The 8,274-nt window shown below is 40.9% G+C and overlaps 1 non-coding gene across 1 annotated transcript; it reads left to right on the forward strand.

Moving 5' to 3' along the window:
- The first annotated feature begins 7,870 nt into the window (after positions 1-7,870).
- On the forward strand, positions 7,871-7,977 carry LOC122063762. The gene has a single exon (XR_006135451.1). It is a non-coding gene; the product is annotated as a small nucleolar RNA R71 (small nucleolar RNA).
- The last annotated feature ends 297 nt before the right edge of the window (positions 7,978-8,274 follow it).

Below are 8,274 nucleotides of genomic sequence, written 5' to 3' on the forward strand. Positions count from 1 at the left end.
ACACTAGTGTGGCACCTACAGCTCCAAGGCCACCTCGACCTCCATCTGCAACGGGTCAAGTGCAGAGGGGCCCCGCTCCAGTTCCGACTTCTCAGATTCGTTGCTTCAACTGTCATTCATATGGGCATTATGCGAAAGACTATCGGGCCAGACCAGCCTTGCCCTCTAGTCAGCCCTCTGCGTACCGACCTCCCTTAGCTCAGGGGAATCAACCGTAGGGGAGGATGTATGCTCTGTCAGCTGAGGAAGTGAAACCAGTACAGAAGTAGTTGCAGGTACATTTTAAATTAAGAAATTCATTATGATTAATATTGATGACCTGCTGAAATTATATGCATTGTTATACTAGGTATCCTACCCATATCAGGCATACCAGCCTATGTTTTATTCGATTCAGGAGCTACTCATTCATTCGCATCTAAGAGATTTGTAGAGAAACTTGGGATGTCACCCAGGATCCTAGATCATGGAATGATTGTTAGTATGCCTACTGGTAAAGTTGCACAGTTGAAGGAAGTGTATGGGTCGTGCCCAGTGGAAATTAATGGGAAGAACCTTGATGCACAACTCATTAAGTTTAATATGCAGAATTTTGATGTTATATTGGGTATGGATTGGTTGTCGGCTCATCAAGCTAGTGTGATCTGTGCTGAAAAGCTGATTAGGGTGACAGATGACGAAGGGAAAGAATTGGTATACCAAGTAGATACAATGAAAAGGGTGAGGAAGGTCCTTGTCTCTGCTCTTCAAGCGGTAAAATTGCTAGAAAGTGGATGTCAGAGTTACTTAGCATCGGTACTTGATGTTGATGCAAGGATTACATCTCTAGAAGAGGTGAAGGTGGTGAAAGAGTTTCCCGACGTTTTTCCCAGATGATCTGATGCGTTTACCACCTGATAGAGAGTTGGAGTTTGCCATAGATTTGACTCCTGGAGCAGCTCCAGTATCTAAGGCTCCATACAGGATGGCACCAGCTGAATTGAAGGAGTTGCAGATGCAGTTGCAGGAACTATTGGAAAAGGTGTTTATTCGCCCAAGTGTTTCACCTTGGGGTGCCCCGGTGTTGTTTGTCAAGAAGAAAGATGGCAGCTTGCGTATGTGCATCGATTACCGGGAATTAAATAAGCTAACCATTAAGAACCGGTATCCATTGCCATGTATTGATGAACTATTTGACCAGTTGCAGGGAGCCAGAGTATTTTCAAAGATAGACCTTCGGTCCGACTATTATCAGCTCAAGATAAAGAGCGGTGATATACCCAAAACAGCATTTAGGACTCGATACGGTCACTATGAGTTCCTAGTGTTATCTTTCGGGTTAACCAATGCACCGGCAGCATTCATGGATCTATTGAATCGAGTATTTCAGGATGTGCTCGATAAATGGGTAATTGTTTTTATTGATGACATCTTGATCTACTCCAAGACCGAAGAGGAGCACACTCAACACTTGAGAATGGTGTTACAGAGGTTGAGAGATCAACAGTTGTTTGCCAAGTACAGCAAGTGTGAATTCTGGCTTGAACAAGTTGGATTTCTGGGGCACGTGGTGTCTAAAGCCAGAATCAAAGTAGATCCTCATAAGGTGAAAGCGGTAGTGGAATGGGAAAGCCTCAAGAATGTCACCGAAATTAGAAGCTTCTTGGGTTTGGCTGGATACTACCGGCGTTTCATTGAGAATTTCGCCCGAATCTCAGCACCAATGACCAAGTTGACTAAAAAGGGTGTGAAATTCGACTGGGCAGAGGAATGTGAGAAGAGCTTCCAGGAATTGAAAGAGAAAGGTTGGTGACTGCCCCAGTGCTGACTATTCCTGAAGGCACAGGTGGAATGATAGTCTATACCGATGCTTCCAAAGTTGGTTTGGGTTGTGTTCTCATGCAACGCGGTAAGGTAATAGCGTATGCATCCCGACAACTAAAGGAGTATGAGAAGAATTACCCCACTCATGACTTGGAACTAGCTGCAGTCATTTTTGCCCTTAAGATCTGGCGACATTATTTGTATGGGGAGAAGTGTGAGATATACAGTGATCACAAAAGCCTGAAATACTTCTTCACCCAGAAGGATCTGAACATGAGACAGAGAAGATGGCTTGAACTTATGAAGGATTATGACTGCGATATTCAGTATCATACCGGCAAGGCAAATGTAGTGGCAGATGCATTGAGTGGTGGGCTGATGCAAGAGGCGATGCTAATGGATGAAACCCTCTTATATGAAGGGGCAACCTTAGAGCTTGAACTTCAACCAGAAAACCTTAAATGGTTGACTGTATCCATGACGGCTCTACAGGTGCATCCGGCAATTAGGCAAGAGGTAATAATGAAGCAACCTTTGGATCCGGAATTGCAGCGGACCAGAATTAAGGTTCAAGATCAAACAATCAACGACCCAGATTTTGCTTTAGCCAGTGATGGGGCATTGATGTTTCGAGACAGATTGTGTGTACCCGATGATTTGGATATACAAGACAAGATAGTGAGAGAAGCACACAGCTCCGAGTACTCACTTCACCCAGGAAGTACCAAGATGTACAAAGACCTCAAACAAAGTTACTGGTGGCCAAACATGAAAGTCACCATAGCTCTGTATGTGGCGACTTGTCTTACATGTCAGAAAGTAAAAGCTGAGAGGCATCGACCTTATGGTACTCTTCAGCCACTCCCAGTACCAGAATGGAAGTGGGATAGGATTACAATGGACTTCGTCACCGGACTACCAAGTACACCTAAAGGAATGGATGCGATATGGGTGATCGTTGATCGGCTTACCAAGACTGCTCATTTCATTCCTATCAAGACCAAGTTCTCCATGACCAAACTAGCACAACTTTAAATGGAAAACATAGTGCGCTTACATGGAGTTCCAGTGAACATTGTTTCAGATAGGGACCCAAGGTTCACTTCCAGATTTTGGAAAAGCTTACAGCGTGCTTTGGGATCACAGCTGAATTTGAGTACGGCTTTTCACCCACAGACGGATGGTCAGTCATCAGTGTAAAGAGGTTCATGGAGATCCATGACCTCTTCACTACCAGTATTAGGAAACTCGAGGAATGGTTTCAAACACTGACCATTATTAGCCTTCAAAATTACCCCTGTTCCTGGATTCAAAATCTCCACAACCCCATGGGATATACATTATGGACAATAAACGGGCCATCCCATCAGGATCTAAGCTTACCAGGAAAAAGATGCAATCGAGAGTTGTACAATAAGACCTTATCACCAATTGTAAAAGATTTATGCAGAATGTGTTTATCATGGAAAGCTTTGGTCTTTTCCTTGTAAATCCTAGAACTTTCATATGCTTCATTCCTAAGTTCCTCCAACTCAGATAGTTGGAACCTACGATGAATTCCTGCATCAGACAAATCAAAGTTGAGCTTCTTGATGGCCCAAAAGGCCTTATGCTCCAACTCAATTGGTAAGTGACAAGCTTTCCCATACACCAAATGGTAGGGAGACTGACCAAGATCGGTCTTGAATGCAGTCCGATGGGCCCACAAGGCATCAATGAGCCTAAAGGACCAATCCTTACGGTTGGGATTAACAGTTTTCTCCAAGATTTGTTTGATCTTCCTATTAGACACCTCCACTTGGCCACTAGTTTGGGGGTGATAAAGGGTAGATAACTTATGGGCGATTCCATACTTTTTCATTAAGGCCTCAAAAGGTCGATTACAAAAATGAGTACCCCTATCACTAATTATTGCACGTGGTGCATCGAAGCGGAAAAAAATGTTCTCTTTAAGAAACATGACCACCACTTTATGGTCATTAGATTTACAAGGTATGGCCTCTATCCATTTAGAAATATAATCAACAGCCAAAAGTATATACAGATTCCCAAAAGAATTAGGGAATGGTCCCATAAAATCGATGCCCCATACATCAAAGATCTCAACTACCAAAATAGAGTTGAGGGGCATCATGTTCCTCTTATTGATATGGCCAAAAGACTGGCAGGTGAGACAAGCCTTACGAAAATCAAAAGCATCTCTAAAAAGAATGGGCCAATAAAATCCGCATTGGAGAACCTTTGCGGTAGTCTTCTTAGGTCCAAAGTGTCCACCACATGCATGATCATGACAAAAAGAGAGAATAGAATATTGCTCATGATCAGGAACACATCGTCGGATAATCTGATCCGAACATATCTTAAACAAATAAGGATCATCCCAGAAAAAGTTCTTAACTTGGGAATGAAATCTATCTTATCTTGGGTGAACAAGTGATCTGGAGTCACACTTGAAATGAAGAATTTGAAAATGTCAGCAAACCATGGTTCACTAGACACTGTAAATAACTGTTCATCTGGAAAGTTCTCGTTGACTGGAGAATCGAAAATCAAGGAATTGGGAAGCCAGGATAAATGGTCTGCAACAAGGTTTTCAACTTCTTTTTTTATCCCTAATTTCTAAATCAAACTCTTGCAAAAGTAAAACCCACCTAATGAGACTGGCTTTGGCATCCTTCTTCTGAACTAAGTATCTGAGAACATAATGATCAGCATACACCACCATATGTGAACCAACTAAGTAAGACCGAAACTTTTCTAGTGCAAACACAACCGCTAAAAATTCTTTTTCAGTGGTTGTATAATTGAGTTGTGCATCATTTAAGGTCCTACTAGCATAATAAATGACAGCGGGCAACTTATTAATCCTTTGACCCAAAACTGCTCCTATGGCAAAATCCAAAGCATCACACATTAGTTCAAAAGGTTCAGTCCAAATAGGTGGTTGAACAATGGGTGCATTGGTCAACTCCTTCTTAAGTTGTTTGAAGGATTCTAGGCACTCTTTAGAAAACTCAAAAGTTTGATCTTTGGTAAGTAATGAAGTGAGAGGTCAGGCTAACTGTCTAAAGTTCTTAAAAAACCTTCTGTAGAAGCCCGCATGCCCTTGAAAAGATCAGACGTCCTTAATAGATTGAGGAGGTGATAAATTATCAATTAAATCCACTTTGACTCTATCTACCTTAATTCCCTCCTTGGATATTACATGGCCTAAAACAATACCAGATTTAACCAAGAAATGGCATTTCTCCCAATTCAAAATCAAATTCTTAGATATGCACCTTTTCGAAACTAGAGAAAGGTGATGAAAACATTCAGAATAAGAATTCCCATAAATTAAAAAGGCATCCATAAATACTTCTAAGAATTTTTTGACTATGTTAGAAAATATGCTCATCATGCATCATTGGAACGTAGCAAGGGCATTGCAAAGCCCAAAAGGCATACGCTTGTAAGCAAATATTCCATATGGATATGTAAAAGTTGTCTTATGTTGGTCCTCTAAAGCAATTGAGATCTGGTTATAGTCGAAATATCCATCAAGAAAATAATAGTATTCATGTCCAGCTAACCTCTCTAACATCTAGTCAATGAATGGCAATGGGAAGTGGTCCTTCTAGGTTGTCACATTAAGTTTTCTGTAGTCTATGCACACTCTCCACCCAGATTGGACACGGGTTGGAATTAGTTTATTATTGGCATTGGGAACTACAGTCACACTAGACTTCTGAGGCACTACGTGAACTAGGCTTACCCATTGGCTATCAGAAATAGGATAAATTATTCCATGATCTAAGCACTTTAGGATCTCTTTCTTAATAGCTTCCATCATCACTGTGTTAGCTCTTCTTTGGGGTACTGTGGGTGGTTTGGAATCCTCCATAATATGTATATGATGTTGCACAATAGAAGGGCTTATACCCTTAATATCAGTCATGGTCCAACCTAGGGCTTCCTTATTATCTTTTAACACTTTAAGTAACTCCTCTTCCTGGCTAGAAGTCTAATTTGAAGAAATTATTACAGGAAGAGTCTGGTTAGGCCCTAGGAAACATACCTCAAATTAGATGGCAACTCCTTAAGATCTAGCTTAGGGGGCTCAACTATGGAAGGTTTGGGAATGGAATTGGCAAGGGGTCCTAAGGGCTCCATAGGTGTGTGAAGACTCAAGAATTTAGAAAAGAAATTATCACTATCATCATCCAACTCATCCATACACTCTTGGAATTCTGAATCAAAATTAATATCAAAGTTGGTAATTAAATCATCAGAAAAAATCCAAAAAATCCTCAATCATATTAATCTCTTCTTCCATATGTGGTTGCTTGCGTATCCTAAACATGTTAAACTCAATAGTTTGGTTACCAAAAGATAATTTTAGGAAACCATTCCTGTAGTTGATTAATGCATTACTGGTAGGGTTCATCTTTGGTTGAGAAGGGCTTGGTATCTAACACAATGAAATCAACAGAGAAAATAAATTTCCCCACGTTTAGTAAGACATCCTCAACCATCCCTTTAGGAATTTAGCAGACCTATCTGCCAACTGAAGAGTAGTTCTAGTGGCTTTTAATTCTCCCAATCCAAGTTACTTGTACACATGGTGAGGTAAAAGATTCACACTTGCACCAAGGTCAAGTAAGGCATGCTCAATGTAGGTGTTGCCTATGACACAAGATATGGTAGGGCTCCCTGGATCCTTATACTTGGCTACTATAGGTTGAGTAATTATGGAACTAATGTTACCTACCAAGAACGCCCTTTTGGGTTCACTAGTGATACGTTTGTGAGTACACAAATTTTTCAATACCTTTGCATACGCGGGGATCTGGGGTATGGCATCCAAAAGAGGGATGTTCACTTCTACCTTTTTGAAGACTTCTAAAATTTTATCCATGGAAGCAGTCTTCTTTTTGTGTACCAAGCGATTAGGAAATGGGTTAGGATGAACATAAGGACTGTTAGGGATTTGCCACTATTCAGAAAAATCATTTTTGGTTTCCTCAACCAAATCATCTTTAGTTTCAGAAAAATCTTTAGGTTCATCAGACGAACCTGGAACATGAGGCACACTTGTGTCCGCAACTGAAGGAGAGTTAACAGGAGTAATAGATGAGGAAGATTTAGGAATGCTCAATTGGTACTCTCTACCACTCCTAAGGGCATAAACAACATTACATTGATTAGAGGGCCCTTGTTGGGTCTGGCCTTGTACTATATTCAGTGGTGCATTAGTTGATGTTTGTGAACTAATAGGCTGATGATGCCTAGGGTTAGGCTCTGATTGACTGGGTAAAGTTCCTTTCTCCCTCTCACGCATATTTGAGACAACTTGAGTGAGTTCTATCGTAAGATTTTGATGGCTTGTTATGAGGAGGGTCATATCTTTTTTCAAATCACTTATTCTACTTTCCTCTCCAGTGTTGGTAAACCTAGGGGGTTACTGATAAGATGTTAGGAGAGGTGCCCTAGGAAAACTAGCCTGAGGTCCTACATTTGACCTAGGAAAAGTATTTTGGAAAAAAGATTGTTGTGCAAAGGGAGGCCTTTGGAGTCCAGGTTGACCTTGATTATGGAAATTGGAAGGCTCTGCTTGGTTGCCCTGATTCTAAGAGAAATTTGGGTGATTTCTCCATCCTGGATTGTAGGTGTTACTATATGGATTATTCTAGTGTAAGGCATTAACACTATCATTAGAAGTGCTCCCAGAGGTGTTGGGGTATTCTTCTATGAGATGTCTAGGGGACTGGCACCAAGCATAAATCTTAACCAAATTGACTGATGATGGCTCTCTAGGAACAATAGCCTCAATTCTCTTGATTAGGCTATCCAAATGGGCTTCCTTGGCTACTATCCCATCCATAAAATATTCTTTTCCTCCTATGGTTCTTTCACTCTCTTGGTTCGATTCCCACTCACGGGTTTTGTCAGCTGAGTCAAGTAAGATTCCCATGCCTTTCCTTCATCTGTAACGGATGTGAATCCCTCAAGGCACATAGACTCTATCATTTGTTTAGTTGGGTAATCAATACCCTCATAAATTATTTGATATAAATGCCATAGGTCAAGGTTATGGTGAGGGCATTCTTGGAGTAGATCCTTGAATCTCTCCATAAGTTTGGAAAATGACTCACTAGGCTTTTGCCTAAACTGAAGGATATCACTTCTAAGCTTATTGGTCTTGTGAGTTGGGAAAAACTTCTTAAGGAAGACAACTGTGAATTGTTCCCATGAAGTTATGGAATTTATGGGTAACCCATACAACCACTTCTTAGCTTGGTCTTTCAATGTAAAAGTTATAAACCTAAGCTTAACAGCATCATCAGAAAGCTGTTGGATCTTAATTAGAACACATACCTCTTCAAATTCTCTTAGAAATAGATATGTATCCTCAAAGGTCAACCCATGGAAGTGGGGCAACATAGTGATGTATTGAGATTTGAGTTCAAAATTATTGCCCTGGGCTTGTGG

Source organism: Macadamia integrifolia, unplaced genomic scaffold, assembly GCF_013358625.1.
Source record: "Macadamia integrifolia cultivar HAES 741 unplaced genomic scaffold, SCU_Mint_v3 scaffold1449, whole genome shotgun sequence".
NCBI lineage: Eukaryota > Viridiplantae > Streptophyta > Magnoliopsida > Proteales > Proteaceae > Macadamia > Macadamia integrifolia.